General features: G+C 37.7%; 1 protein-coding gene across 5 annotated transcripts in view; it reads left to right on the forward strand.

Annotated features, from left to right (window-relative positions):
- The window catches only part of Grk4 (G protein-coupled receptor kinase 4), a 107687-nt gene that overhangs the window by 21705 nt on the left and 72779 nt on the right, over positions 1–13203 (forward strand). The window lies entirely within an intron of this gene.

Raw genomic sequence — 13203 nt, forward strand, 5'->3', positions numbered from 1 at the left:
GAGATGGCTCAGAGGTTAAGCCTTGACTACTCTTCCAGAGGTCCTGAGTTTAATTCCCAGCAACCACACGGTGGCTCACAACCATCTATAATTACATCTGATGTCCTCATCTGGCATGCAAGCAAACATACAGACAGTACACTGTATACATAATGAATAAATAAATCTTTAAAAAAAATAAGACTCAGGGATAAATATTAATAAACCTGAGAGAACTACAAGTGACTATGACACACTACCACTGTCAACTTCCCGGCTCAAAAGGCTGCACAACCACATAGTCCTGCCTCTTTCCTCTTCTGAGGGCCTCTCTTTCTCTTCTTCTGAGTCCTTCAAGAAACTTTATGATCCATTCTGGCCAGCTGAATGTGAACCCTTAATCTCGAACCAATTCCTGACTCCATTGGACATCAGACCACAACACAGACAAAATTTCCATTAACATTTCCCTCTTTTTGTCTAAAAGGGAAGGATTCTAACTCTTAACATAGTAAAACTATATACAGTAAGAATGATTATCAGATTTATCTAAACAGAAAGAAAAGGTATTAACCTTAACAAAATGAAACTATATACAAGAACAATTATCAAGTAAGAAATACATTCAAAATGTCCAGTCCATTTGAATTTGGCAAATTTAGAGAAAATGCTCTATTAGTGTCCTCTCCTTGTGAGTCCAAAGTTTCGTACCTAGTTTATTTTCTACCATAATTAAGGAGCACTGTAACTGTAACTATATAGTCTTCAACTCCATCAAAGACCTGAGAAGGATATATTACCTGAGTAAACAGGAAGTGCAGAGCAAGCAACTTGCAAAATTATTAGAAATGACAGAAACAGCTGGCTGCCTGGACAGTCACCCTAGGTTCCTCTGCGATGTTGGCATAACCAACTTCAGCCTACAGGCTTAGAATATCTGACAGACATTTCTGAGAAGCAGAAAATTTTGAAGGACTGTTCTACCCTGTCTTGGCAAAGTTCAGCAGTTGCTTTTGTTTGTGTTTTGCTGTCCAATTTGGACAGCACACTGTTAGCAGTCGAGGCAAGGGCAACTTCTTGTCCAAATGGCTAGCTTTTGCCAGAAAGAACGTAAACTCCATATAGCAATTCTTCAATGCCCAACATCCTTTTTTGAAGTAGAATGGTGCCGCCTAGAGCAGATGTGTCTCATTGTCAAGAAAAACTTTATGTTATTAAAACATTTAAAATGCCACATTCTATAGGTCTTTGAAGTGTTTGAAGATCACCTATCTAAAATATATCTCTGTATGATCTTGAAAACATACCTAACATGACTATAAGTTTGATAGTTACGGGTGACTAACTATTAACCTGTATTTTTTTATTATCCTAAATAGCTTTCATGGACTAAAACTTTACATTACATTAAGCGATCTGCATAGGTACAATACCTTAAACAAAAATAGAAATATATATGGTATAACAAAAATAACCTTAAATTTGTATCAATATATAAAAATATCATAGACAAGAGTAGAAACATACATACAATATAACAAAATATCTTAAACAATTTATATCAATATACAAAAATCCATACCAATGTAAAATTTTTTGAGATTAATAGTTGCTTTTTGGATTAAAGTAGATTTAATAATCTACCCTTTTTTTCCCTATCATTCCTATATCCTCCCTTTTCTTTTCAGAAAAAGACCCTTGAATCTAACCTCCTTTGAATAGTTTTTTTCTTGACCAAGACCAGTAACAACTTGCAACCAACACCCCTAAACAATGACAAACATTCACTATCCACCAAAGGACCAAAAACCATTCATCTCACCTCTTGGGAATGTGGGCGTTGTATTTTCTAGACTTTCCTGTTGACGTGGGGTTCCGGCATCTTTAGGGAACCCTGAGAAAATGGAGATAATAGCCAAGTTCTAGGGAATCTAGCTATTGTCCAATCTTGGTGTGAGGGAACAATGCAAGGCTATCTGAAGTCCTGGCTGGAGTAGTCTATGAGGCTGGACAATCTTAACTGTCTTGAAATTGTCCTGAGCAGTTTATAGTCAGCTTAGTGGCATTACCACAATCCAGGTGGATTCATCATTGTGGAGCCCCATCATCTTTTGGAGACTTCAAAGGTCGATGTTAGGAATGTTCATTATCCACTGTGAAAACTTTAACATTTTAAATGTCATATGCAACAGATCTTAGAGAGGTGAAAGGACCATAATCTGTTAAATACACCTAGGATATACAAGCTGAATTCCTAAATACCTGCTTCAGACTCAAGCCTGAAATCACAAATGGGAAGCTACATGAAGCCTAAGGTTAGAATTAGTTCATACTCTATAAGACCATTAATATCACAACAGAAAGTTTAAATATACATGTATATTGATCTTATGAATTTTGAAATAATATTTATACCTTAAGAAAAGTTTTTAAGTGTCAAATCCAAGGGATATGAGATTAGTGACAATATAATAGTCCCTAGATTTTGGTCTTCTTCTGTACCATATCAGGTGGCTCTTCTGACATGAGACAGAGACTTTGGATTTTCTTTTATCAAGCGTACTTGGGTTTAGAGGAGAGAGCCACACTTCAACTCCAAAGCCAACTTTAGTTTTTTATTGAGATTGGACTACATAAAGACCATCTATCTTAACATGTCTGTAGAGAACAGCAAAAGCAAACATTTTGAAAGATTTATGAAATTTTATCCTGTAAGAAGTGTGCTACACCATTAGGCCAATTTACTCCTTTTCTTGGGACATTTTTTTTCCTGATTCTTCCTTTTTCAGATGCTTCATTTGTCCAAAGATCTTCAGATTCCTTAGTTGGATGCTGTTATTCTCCTGGAAAGACGAAAATAAAACCCTGCTCCTACCTTAACTTTGGGGAGTTTTTCTTTCTGCCAGGTTGAATTGCCATGCTGTTTGATGAACTATTGACTCTCCTAATCAAGAGGTCTCTCATATTCAAATCAAATCTATCAATTTTGATGGTATCCATAGTTTTTTTTCTCCTGTGGAAACAAAAGCAAAACCTCTTCCCCAGTATAAGACATATCCTGGTTTCCATTCTGACATCAACACATCTTTAAAGTATACAGGCTGATTTAGTTCAGAGGTTTTTTGTTTTTGTTTTTGTTTGTTTGTTTTCCTATTATCCCACGTCTCTCTGTAGCTGTTGTTCCTTTTTCATTAGCATTTAAAAAATTTAAAGTTAATAAAGCATTGTGCAGTCTATCTCTAGGGGTCTTTATTACTCCTTTTTGTTTATTAAACGTATCTTTTAAAGTGCTGTTAGATCTTTCTGTAACTGCTTGTCCTGTAGCATTGTGTGGTATACCTGTAATATGCTTTATGTAGTTATGAAAAAAAGAACTGTTTCATTTTACTAGAGACATATGCTGGAGCATTATTAGTTTTAATTTGTACAACTATTCCCTTAATGGCCATAACCTCTAATAAGTGTGTGATTACAGAATCAGCCTTTTAAGAACTCAGAAATCCTAAATATGAGCCAGGTAGTGGTGATGCACACTTTTAATCCTAGCACTTGGGAGGCAGAGGAAGGTGGATCTCAGTGAGTTTGAGGCCAGCCTGGTCTACAAAGCAAGTTCCAGGACAGCCAGGACTGTTACACCAAGAAACCCTGTCTTGAAAAAAAAAAAATCCTAATTATGTATCTGTGATATGGTGCACATGCTTTAATTTTCCAAGCTCCTCAAAATGAAACACATCTATTGGCCAAATTTCATTTCTTTGAGTACTCTCGTGATTACTTCCTGCAGGTAGTGGAGTTTGGTTATATGGAGAACAAGTAGGACCATTTTCTTAAAATTTCCTTTGCTTGTTGCCAAGTGATAGAAAAATCTTTCTTTAAACCTTTGCTATTAACATGGTGTTTCTTATGATATTCTGAGGCTTCTAGCACATTTCCTACCAATAGCTGATCAATTTCATAATTACCTTGTGCTTGTAGGCCTGGTAGGCCTGTATGGGTTCCAATATGTATTATATATGGTATGATTTTTATTTCTATTTCCTGAAATTGAATAAATAACAAAGTTAGTTCTGAATCATCAGGAATAAGTTCAGTGGTTTTAATATGTAAAACAACTCTTTTTGCATTATGAGATTCAGTAGCTATATTGAGAGATTCTGGAAAATCTAATAATACCATAAGAATAGCGTATAATTCTAAATGGAATCATAAGGACTTTGAGCCACTTTACTTAAATTTCCTGACTTATAACCTGCCTTTCCTGATTTATTTGCATCAATATAGAATGTAGAGACTCCAGGTATTGGTGTTCCCTGCACAATGTGAGGAAGGACCAATTGGTTCTTTTTATGAATTGAAATCTCTTGCTTTGGGGTATTTGTTGTTAATTTCTCCCAAAAAATTATTGCAATCTCTTTGTAAATGTTCATTTTCTGCCCTTAATGAGGAAATTTTAGCATTAGTAAAAGGTACTATAATTTCTGCTGGGTCCATTCCTGTTAATTGATGAAGTCTCAATTTTCCTTTGAAAATCAATTCAGAAACCTTTCCTACATAGGTCTTTAATTTTTTACTCTGTGTGGCAAAACAAAACAAAAAAATCCATTCTAAAATACTATCTTCTTTCTGCATAAGAATTTTTGTAGGAGAATGAGTAGAAGATAGAATGACTAGGGTACAGTCAAGCTCTGGATCCAAGTGATCCACATGTGCATCTTGTAATTTTTTTTTTAAATACCAGAGCCAATTCTCTCTCAGCCTTAGCTGATAATTTTCTTGGACTATTTAAGTCCTTATCAGCTTGTAAGGTTTGAAATAAATTACTTAGTTCTTAAGTTGTTAATTCCATTGTGGGCCATAGCCAGTTAATTGGAGTTAATTGGAGATCCCAGTGATTTTTGAAAGTCATTAAGAGTTCACGATTGATCTCTTCTGATTTGTACCATTTGTGGTTGAATTTTTTGTAAACCTATCTTATATCTTAGGTAATTAATAGAATCTCATCTTTGTATTTTTTTCTGGAGCAATTTGTAATCCCCAGCAAGGCAATATTCTCTTTAAACATTTTTCCTAAGGTATCTGTGTTTGAATCAGCTAGTATGATATCATCCATTTAATGGAAAATTATAAAATTGAGAATGTATACATACATGATTGCATGCTCTCAGTTCTCTGCTCTTACACAGTTTAGGGCTGATATTCCAGCCTAGAGAGTGGTGGTGCCCATGGTGGGCCATGCCTTCTCACATCAATTAACTGAATTAAGACACTCTCCCACACACATGCCCACAGGTCAACCCAATGTAGACTGTCTCTCTTTGAGACTTCCCAGGTGACTTTCAGTTGTATCAAGTTGACAATTAAAGCTAACCATCAAGGACAAAAAAAATATAAAATTGAGGAAACTATTTACAAACTATTTCCAGTGGCTATTATACAAAATATTGACACAAGGTGGGGCTGTTTAACATCCTTTGTGGGAGAATTTTTCACTGATATCTTTTAATGGCCTGGGAATTATTATAAGTAGGCCATGAAGGCAAATTTTTCTTTATCTTGTTCTTGTAAAGGTATAGTAAAAAAGCAGTCTTTTAAATCAATCATTGCAATAGACCATCCTTTAGGTAATAGAGAAGGCAAGGGAATTCCAGGCTGTAAAGAGCCCATTGGTTGAATTACCTTATTTATGGCTCTCAAATCTGTTAGCATTCTCCATTTTCCAGATTTCTTTTTAATGACAAATATAGGAGAATTCCAAGGACTCTTCGATTCTTTAATATGTTGAGCATTTAGCTGCTCCTATACCATCTGTTCTAATGCCTGTAATTTTTCTGATGTTAAAGACCATTGTTCTACCCAGACAAGTTTGTCAGTTAACCATTTTAAAGGTAGGGCTGTTGGTACCTTTGAAAGTTTACCAGCTGTTGTGACCTGCTTATGTACAGCCTGAACAGTCTGTGACTTCTCTTGAAATACCTTCTAATATTTCTCAGAAACATTCTCTACTTTATGGTTTGCTTTTGAGATCGGAGGAATATTGATCTATATTTTCCATTTGCTATTATAAATCATGTCCCCATAAATTCATTGTTATGTTAGCCACGTTAGGTTTTAATTTTCTTATTTGTCCTTCTGGCCCTATGCATTCAACCCATCTTGAACTTTGTTTTACCTGAGATAAAATTCCAATCCCAAGAAGTTGAACATTTACTTCCTGAAGAGGCCAATCTGAATGTCAAGGTTTTGGACAAATTATTGTTACATCCACGCCTGTGTCATCAAAACCTTCAGTTACAATGCCATTTGTCCATATTTTCAGCTTTGGTCTTTGGTCATTTATAGAAGCTTTCTAAAATACTTGTTTTATTGTCTCTCTTGAAAATTTTGTTGTATCTACTGAAGCTGTTTTGTCACCCAGAGCAGTATGGTTTTTAACAACAGGCATTAGGTCCTTTAATTGCTGTGTGGAGGAGTTTCCCCTATGCTTACAAGTAATGATTGAACCAAATTTGACATGGGGCCTGCAAGAGCCACAATTAAAACATATGACATTTTGATTTTTCTTAAAGTTTTTGGAAATCACCTCTCCTATCCAAGTATCATCATGAGTATGAGATTCAATATCAACTGTATTTTGAATCCATTCATGTATGGGTGCTGATATTGCCTTTAAAGGCCTGATTACCCTTTTGCATTGTGACTTAGCATTTTCAAAAGCAAAAGTTTCAATTAATATATGTCTAAATTCTGGATCTGATATTTTATTTATAGCTGAAGTCAATCTTTGTAAAAAAAATAAGTGAAGGCTTTTTTTAAAAGATTTACTTATTTGTTTATTGTGTATACATTGTTCTGCCTGCATGCCAGAAGAGGTGCTAGATCTCATTACAGATGGTTGTGAGCCACCATATGGTTCCTGGGAATTGAACTCAGGACCTCTGGAAGAGCAGCCAGTGCTCCTAACTGCTGAGCTATCTTTCCAGCCCTAAGTGAAGGCTTCTTTTAGGCTTTGTATAATTTTAGTAAATGACTTAGTCCTCTTTCCCAATTCTTCAACCCTGTCCCAAGTATTCAAAGCTGCTGTACAGCATAGAGCCAAGGTATGTTCAGCATATATAGACTGTCTTTGCAAATCAGCATAATTGCCTTCACTGAGGAGCTGATCCTGGGAAATCTCAATACCTCTAGCCCTACTTCATTGTTCTATGACCCTAGCTTCCTCTCTCCACCATGTCTCCCATTGTAACTGAGGACCAGCTTCCAATATTGCTGTAACCAAATCTTTCCAGTCTTGTGGAATAATTCTGTTACTAGTTGCCCATGAATTTAATATCTGCCTCCCAAAAGGTGAATGCTTTTGCTTCCTTAAATCTCCTGAAATCTAACATTTCGACATGAGTCCAGTAAGCTCTTCCGTAGGAGATGCCTGTCATTTAGTGGTTCCTGTATGGTGACTGGTGTGGTGGTATTTTACTTGTACTGAAATGTGATTTTAATTGTATGTTAATAAATAAAGTTGCCTGGGGGTCAGAGTTATAGAGCCATAGCAAGTGCATGGCGGTGGTGGCGCACGCCTTTAAGGACCTGGAGGGCGGTACATACAGGCAATGACAAGGCAGTCACGTGTTTAGTTTACAACCAATGAGAAGGCAGAACATCTAGACTATTTAAAGACGTACACACAGGAAGTAGGCCTCTTTTTCGGAGAGCTCTCTTGGCTGAAGCAGGATAGCTGAAGCAGGAAGGGTAAGGCTCTTAGTTCTGACCTCTTGGCTTTCTTCTCTGAATCGGCTCTGTGTTTCTTATTTAATAAGACGGTTGGTTACATCTACAGACTGGATAAATTAAAGTTTTTGTTTTTGTTTTTCTGATAACCTTGGGATGCTCATCTTCAGTTTCATAATGTAATGATGTGATAGATTCTGCTCTGTCTCTGAATATTTTTATTATTTTTATTAAGTTTTTCCAAGGCTTGTATCTTATCAGTCAAGTTTTTATTATTTTCATTAGTAAGCAGTCAAACTTTTATTATTTTCGTTAGTAAATATTTGTAAGGCTTGTAAATTTTTTTTTTTGGAGCTGAGGATCGAACCCAGGGCTTTGTGCTTGCTAGTCAAGTGCTCTACCACTGAGCTAAATCCCCAACCCCGTAAGGCTTGTATTTTATCAGTCAAATTTTTATCTTTTTCAATAGTAAGTATTTGTAAGGCTTGTATTTTATCAGTCAAGTTTTTTATTTTCATTAGTATTTCTAAGGCTTGTATATTATCAGTAGTAACCTTTTCTAAGGCTTGTATGTTATGAATTGTAAGTTTTTTTAAATGTTTGTATCTTATCAGTAAAATTCTATTTGGCACAGTTATCAAACCATTTTTTAAGAATAAATCAAGAATTACCAAACTGATAATAATTATGACTGATATTATGTCGATTCCAGCTAAGTTGTTTATCTTTTCATTTATCTTTTTTATTTGCATCCATCCATAGTAGCAGTAAACAGGGTCTTAATTCCCAGCATTGTGATATGCCCGATTCTTAACATGGGAAAGATTTTAAGATTGTCTTTACACCTTTATAAAAAAATAATTAATTTTTTCAATTCAAAGTTTTAAAATTGCCAAGTATCTTACCAGCGCAGATGCAGATGCTGGAAGGGTGGGATTGTGCAGGGGTAATCAGATGTAGTGACAATGTTCTACCAGCAGGGGGAACAGGCCCAGCACTAAGGCAGGAGGGGAGCTGTTACTGAGAGATCCAAGTACAAGAGAATGCAACAGTTCTGGCTCAGCACCTGGCAGCCAGTAGCAAATGAGCTGTAGCCCAGGCAGCAGTGGTGGTGGCAGTGACCAGTGGGGCCAGGCAGCTGGACTACCTTCTGCCCTGGTGTTTGGCCTGAGAGAGGAGTGGTGGACACAGGGATGAATTGTGAGGAGCAAGGGGTTTGTGCCTGGGAGGGCAGCCTGGTGGCAAGTGAGGGCCCGGGCCTGGTGAGACAGCTAACCCTAGCAGTGTTTTGGGACCAGGGGCAGGCAGCAGCTGAAGGCTGTTGTAGAAGAACTGCAATGGAAAACCCCCAAATGCAGGAAAGCAGGTAGGGAGTGGCTGGGGGAAGGGAGAATAAGCTTTCTGCTCTAGTAGTGGTGTGGCAGAGTCACACTGCCTTGGCGTGGTTTGATCATGCCCCATATGGCCACCAGATATTGTGATTTCTTTTATCATTTATTAAAAAATAAAACTTGGAATAAATATTAAGGATATAAACCTGAGAGAACCGCAAGTGACCGTGACACACCACCACTGTCCACCTCCTGGCTCGAAAAGGCTATACAACCCCATGGCCCTGCCTCTTCTTCATCTGAGGGCCTCTCTTTCCCTTCTCTCAAGTCCGCCATGGAATTCCATGATCCATTCTGGCCAGCTGAATGTGAACCTGCCTCTCGAAACATCACGTGACTCCACTGGACATCAGATCACAACACAGACAAAATCCCTATAACAACGGGTGGCAGCCCAGACATTGGGCATCCTTGTGGCCTTTGGTGGCAACATGGGCCATGAATGGCCACACAGACCCTGCCTGTGGTAGGACCCAGACATGGTCCTTGGCAAGTATCTGGGGACTGGATGTCACCATGGCCCCAGGTGATAAGAAGGCCTCCCGCATCAGCCTACATCTCACCCCTTCACTTCAGATTGTCCCCTTTCCAAGCACTTGAACCATTCCGCTTCTCTTTCTCTCCCATTTTCCACCACATGCTTGCTCATTATAATGGCAGGCCCGTGGATGTCTTCCTGTCAGCTCAGGTTTTGAGGACTTTAGTAGAATGTAAAAATTTACAACAAAAAAAGTTGTAAAAATAGACATAGACACCAGAATTAGATAATCATCTACATCTTTTTTATAATAAAAGCATTGAATAAAGCAGATTTTTGTTGTTGTTTGAGATAGGGTTTCACTGTGTAGCCCTGGCTGTCCTAGAACTCACTCCATAGACCAGGCTGGACTTGAATCTGAGAGCCACCTGCCTCTGCCTCCCAAGTGCTGGGATTAAAGGCATATGCTACTTGCCCGGCCAAACTAGGATTGGAATGGAACTTGTTCAGCTTGATAAAGGGCATCTACAAAATACAGATAACATCACATATTTTTAAGTGTGAAAGATTACATGGTTCTCTCTTAAGATTAGGAACAAAATAGTTTTTGCTGCATCTATTGAGCTAGAGGTTTGGAAGTTTCTTGGTGTTGGTTCTAGCCTGGGGCAGTTAGGTAGGAAAAAGAAGTAGAAGTAGGAGTTGAGAGGTAGCTAAGCAGTTAAGATCACTGGTGCTCTTTTTTTTTTTTTTTAAAGATTTATTTATTTATCATGTATATAGCATGTATGACTGCAGGCCAGAAGAGGGCACCAGATCTCATTACAGATGGTTGTGAACCACCATGTGGTTGCTGGGAATTGAACTCAGGACCTCTGGAAGAGCAGTCAGTGCTCTTAACCTCTGAGCCATCTCTCCAGCCTACTGGTCCTCTTTTAGAGACACCCAGTTTGGATTCCCAGCACCCACATGGTGGCTCACAACCATCTGTGTCTTGTTGTAGGCGTTATAGAATAGAATCTGATATCCTCTTTTGGCCTCCAAGGACACCAGGGACACAAGTAGTACACAGACAGGTACACTGGCAAATCACTTATACACATACAACTTAAAAATAAATTTAAAAAAGAAGTAGAAGTATTCAAATTGGAATTTTATTTGAGATGATTTTGTTTGTTTGTTTTTACTTTTCGAGACAGGGTTTCTCTGTGTAGCTTTGCGCCTTTCCTGGAATTCGCTCTGTAGCCCAGGCTGGCCTTGAACTCACAGAGATCTGCCTAGCTCTGCCTCCCAAGTGCTGGGATTAAAGGCGTGCGTCACCATTGTCCGGCTTTGCCCGGCTTTGTTTTTGTTTTTCAAGACAGTTTCTCTGTGTAACCCTGGCTGTCCTGGAACTTGCTATGTAGACCAGGCTGGCTTTGAACTCACAACTCAGAGAAACATCTGCCTCTGCCTTCCACATGTGCCATCACTGCCCAGTGAGATGATGTCATCTTGTATATAGAAAATTCTAAGGAATCGACATACACATAAATAAGAAACATTACCAGAGCTAATAAATGAGATTGGCAAGGCTGGTAGGTACTAGATTGTTATATAAAATTTTGTTGTAATGTTATACACTTAGCAAATAAGAATAATAAATTAAGAAAATAATTCCATTTATATTTTCATCAAAATGAATAAAATGCTTCGATACAGCAGAATAAATACAACATTTGTATATTCAGCAATGAAACACTGAAAAATTAAAGAACATTTAAATAAATGACAAAACATCAAATGTTCATGGATCAAAAGACAGTATTGCTAACATGGTCATACTCAGCAAATTGGTATGTGTTTTTAATCTATTCTTTATCAAATTTATCTGTTCCTTTTGTGGAAATCAGTAAACTGAGTTTAGAATGCATATGTATATTTAAAGGTACCCAAATAGTTGTGGTATTCCTGGGAGGAAAAAAACATAATTGGAGAATTCACACTTCTCAGCTACAAAGTTACAATAATCAAGACTTTAAGGATAGATATATTGGGTTGGGGATTTAGCTCAGTGGTAGGCAAGGCCCTGGGTTCGATCCTCAGCTCTGGAAAAAAAAAAGGATAGATATATAGGTCAGTGGCATAGAATGAGAGATTCGGAAGTAAACCAATATGCTTACAGTCAATCAACTTATTGTAAGTCCACCAAGACCACCCAGAAAGAGAAGGCATAGTCTTTTCAACAAATAATTCTAGAATAAGTAGAAATCTACATATAAAAAAATGAAGTGGTACTCTTGCCTCATACTACAAACAAAAAGTAAATTCCACATGGATGCAGACCAAAACGAAATAGCCAAAGTATACAGCTTTCATTATTAGATATTTTAATAGTAAACTGTAAGGAACTTTTATAACTCAGTGATAAGAACCCTGAAATTAAAAAAAAAAAAATCACATTTATTTGATGTATTTGAGTGTTTTGCCTGTAATGGTGCACAAATTCAGAAGAGAGTGTTGGATCCCTTGGGACAGTCGTTACGGTTGGTGGTGAGTCACCATGTGAGTTCTGAGAATCAAACCTGGGTCCTCTCTACAAGAGCAGCCAGTGCTCTTTACTGCTGATCCATCTCTCCAGCACTAAAGATGTATTTTGTGTGAATGAGTGTTTTGTCTGCATGTATATCTGTATACTAATGAAAACTGAGACTTCTTCCCTCGGAAGCCATCAACTGTCAGTAGTGCCTTATCTAGGGGTGGGGCTTATGAGACCTTTCCCCTCCATGCTAGATTGATGACGGACTTGGTCCTGTGAAGGTTTTGTGCAGGCAACCACAGCTAATGTGAGTTCAAAAATGTAGTGGTCTTGTCATGTCCAGAGGATACCATTTTGATTCAGTCCTTCCCAACTTGTAGCTCTTGTAATCTTCCTGTCCCCTCTTTCAAGAGTACCTGAGTCTTGGAGGTAAAGAGCATGATGTCCCATTGTGGCTGAGGATTCCATAGACACTTTTCTTTACATTTTGACCAGTTGTGATTTTCTGTTTAACCACCTACCACTGCACAGAGAAAGTTCTCTGGTGTGGACTGGGTATAGAGATACAAATTTAGAGGACAATTTGATACTATGTCCACTTAGCAAAATAATAATAATAATAATAATAATAATATGTTCACCCCAGAAGACTATGAACTCCTGGATCATTAGTTTTGGGCCAGATTTACAGGCATGAGTTTCCTCCCATAGAATTGGCCTTAAATCCAACTGAAAAGTGATTTGTTATCCCCATAACGTATTACGTCCATGAATATACTTCAATATGCTGTCCATTATTGTAGCTCACAGGGTTTACAGCTGGCTAAGATTGTGGATGACTTTCTCCCTGAGAAGCTTACATGGCACCTTCTGGGACTGTGAAAGCAAATTAGTCAGGTGGAAGTTTCCAGGCCAGTACTAATTAATTTCTTGGTGTCCTGTGACCAGAGTGTGTGGTATCTGTTTCTAAGTGTATATAGTTCAATAATGTTAAATACATTTACACTGTTATGTAGAGAATCTCTAGAACCTTTTATCTTGCAAAAAGAAAACACTGACATCAGCAGTCTGATTTCCTTTGTCTCCCACACATAGCCGTCACCCTTCTACTTTCTTCC

The sequence above is a fragment of the Peromyscus eremicus genome, chromosome 10, assembly GCF_949786415.1.
Source record: "Peromyscus eremicus chromosome 10, PerEre_H2_v1, whole genome shotgun sequence".
NCBI lineage: Eukaryota > Metazoa > Chordata > Mammalia > Rodentia > Cricetidae > Peromyscus > Peromyscus eremicus.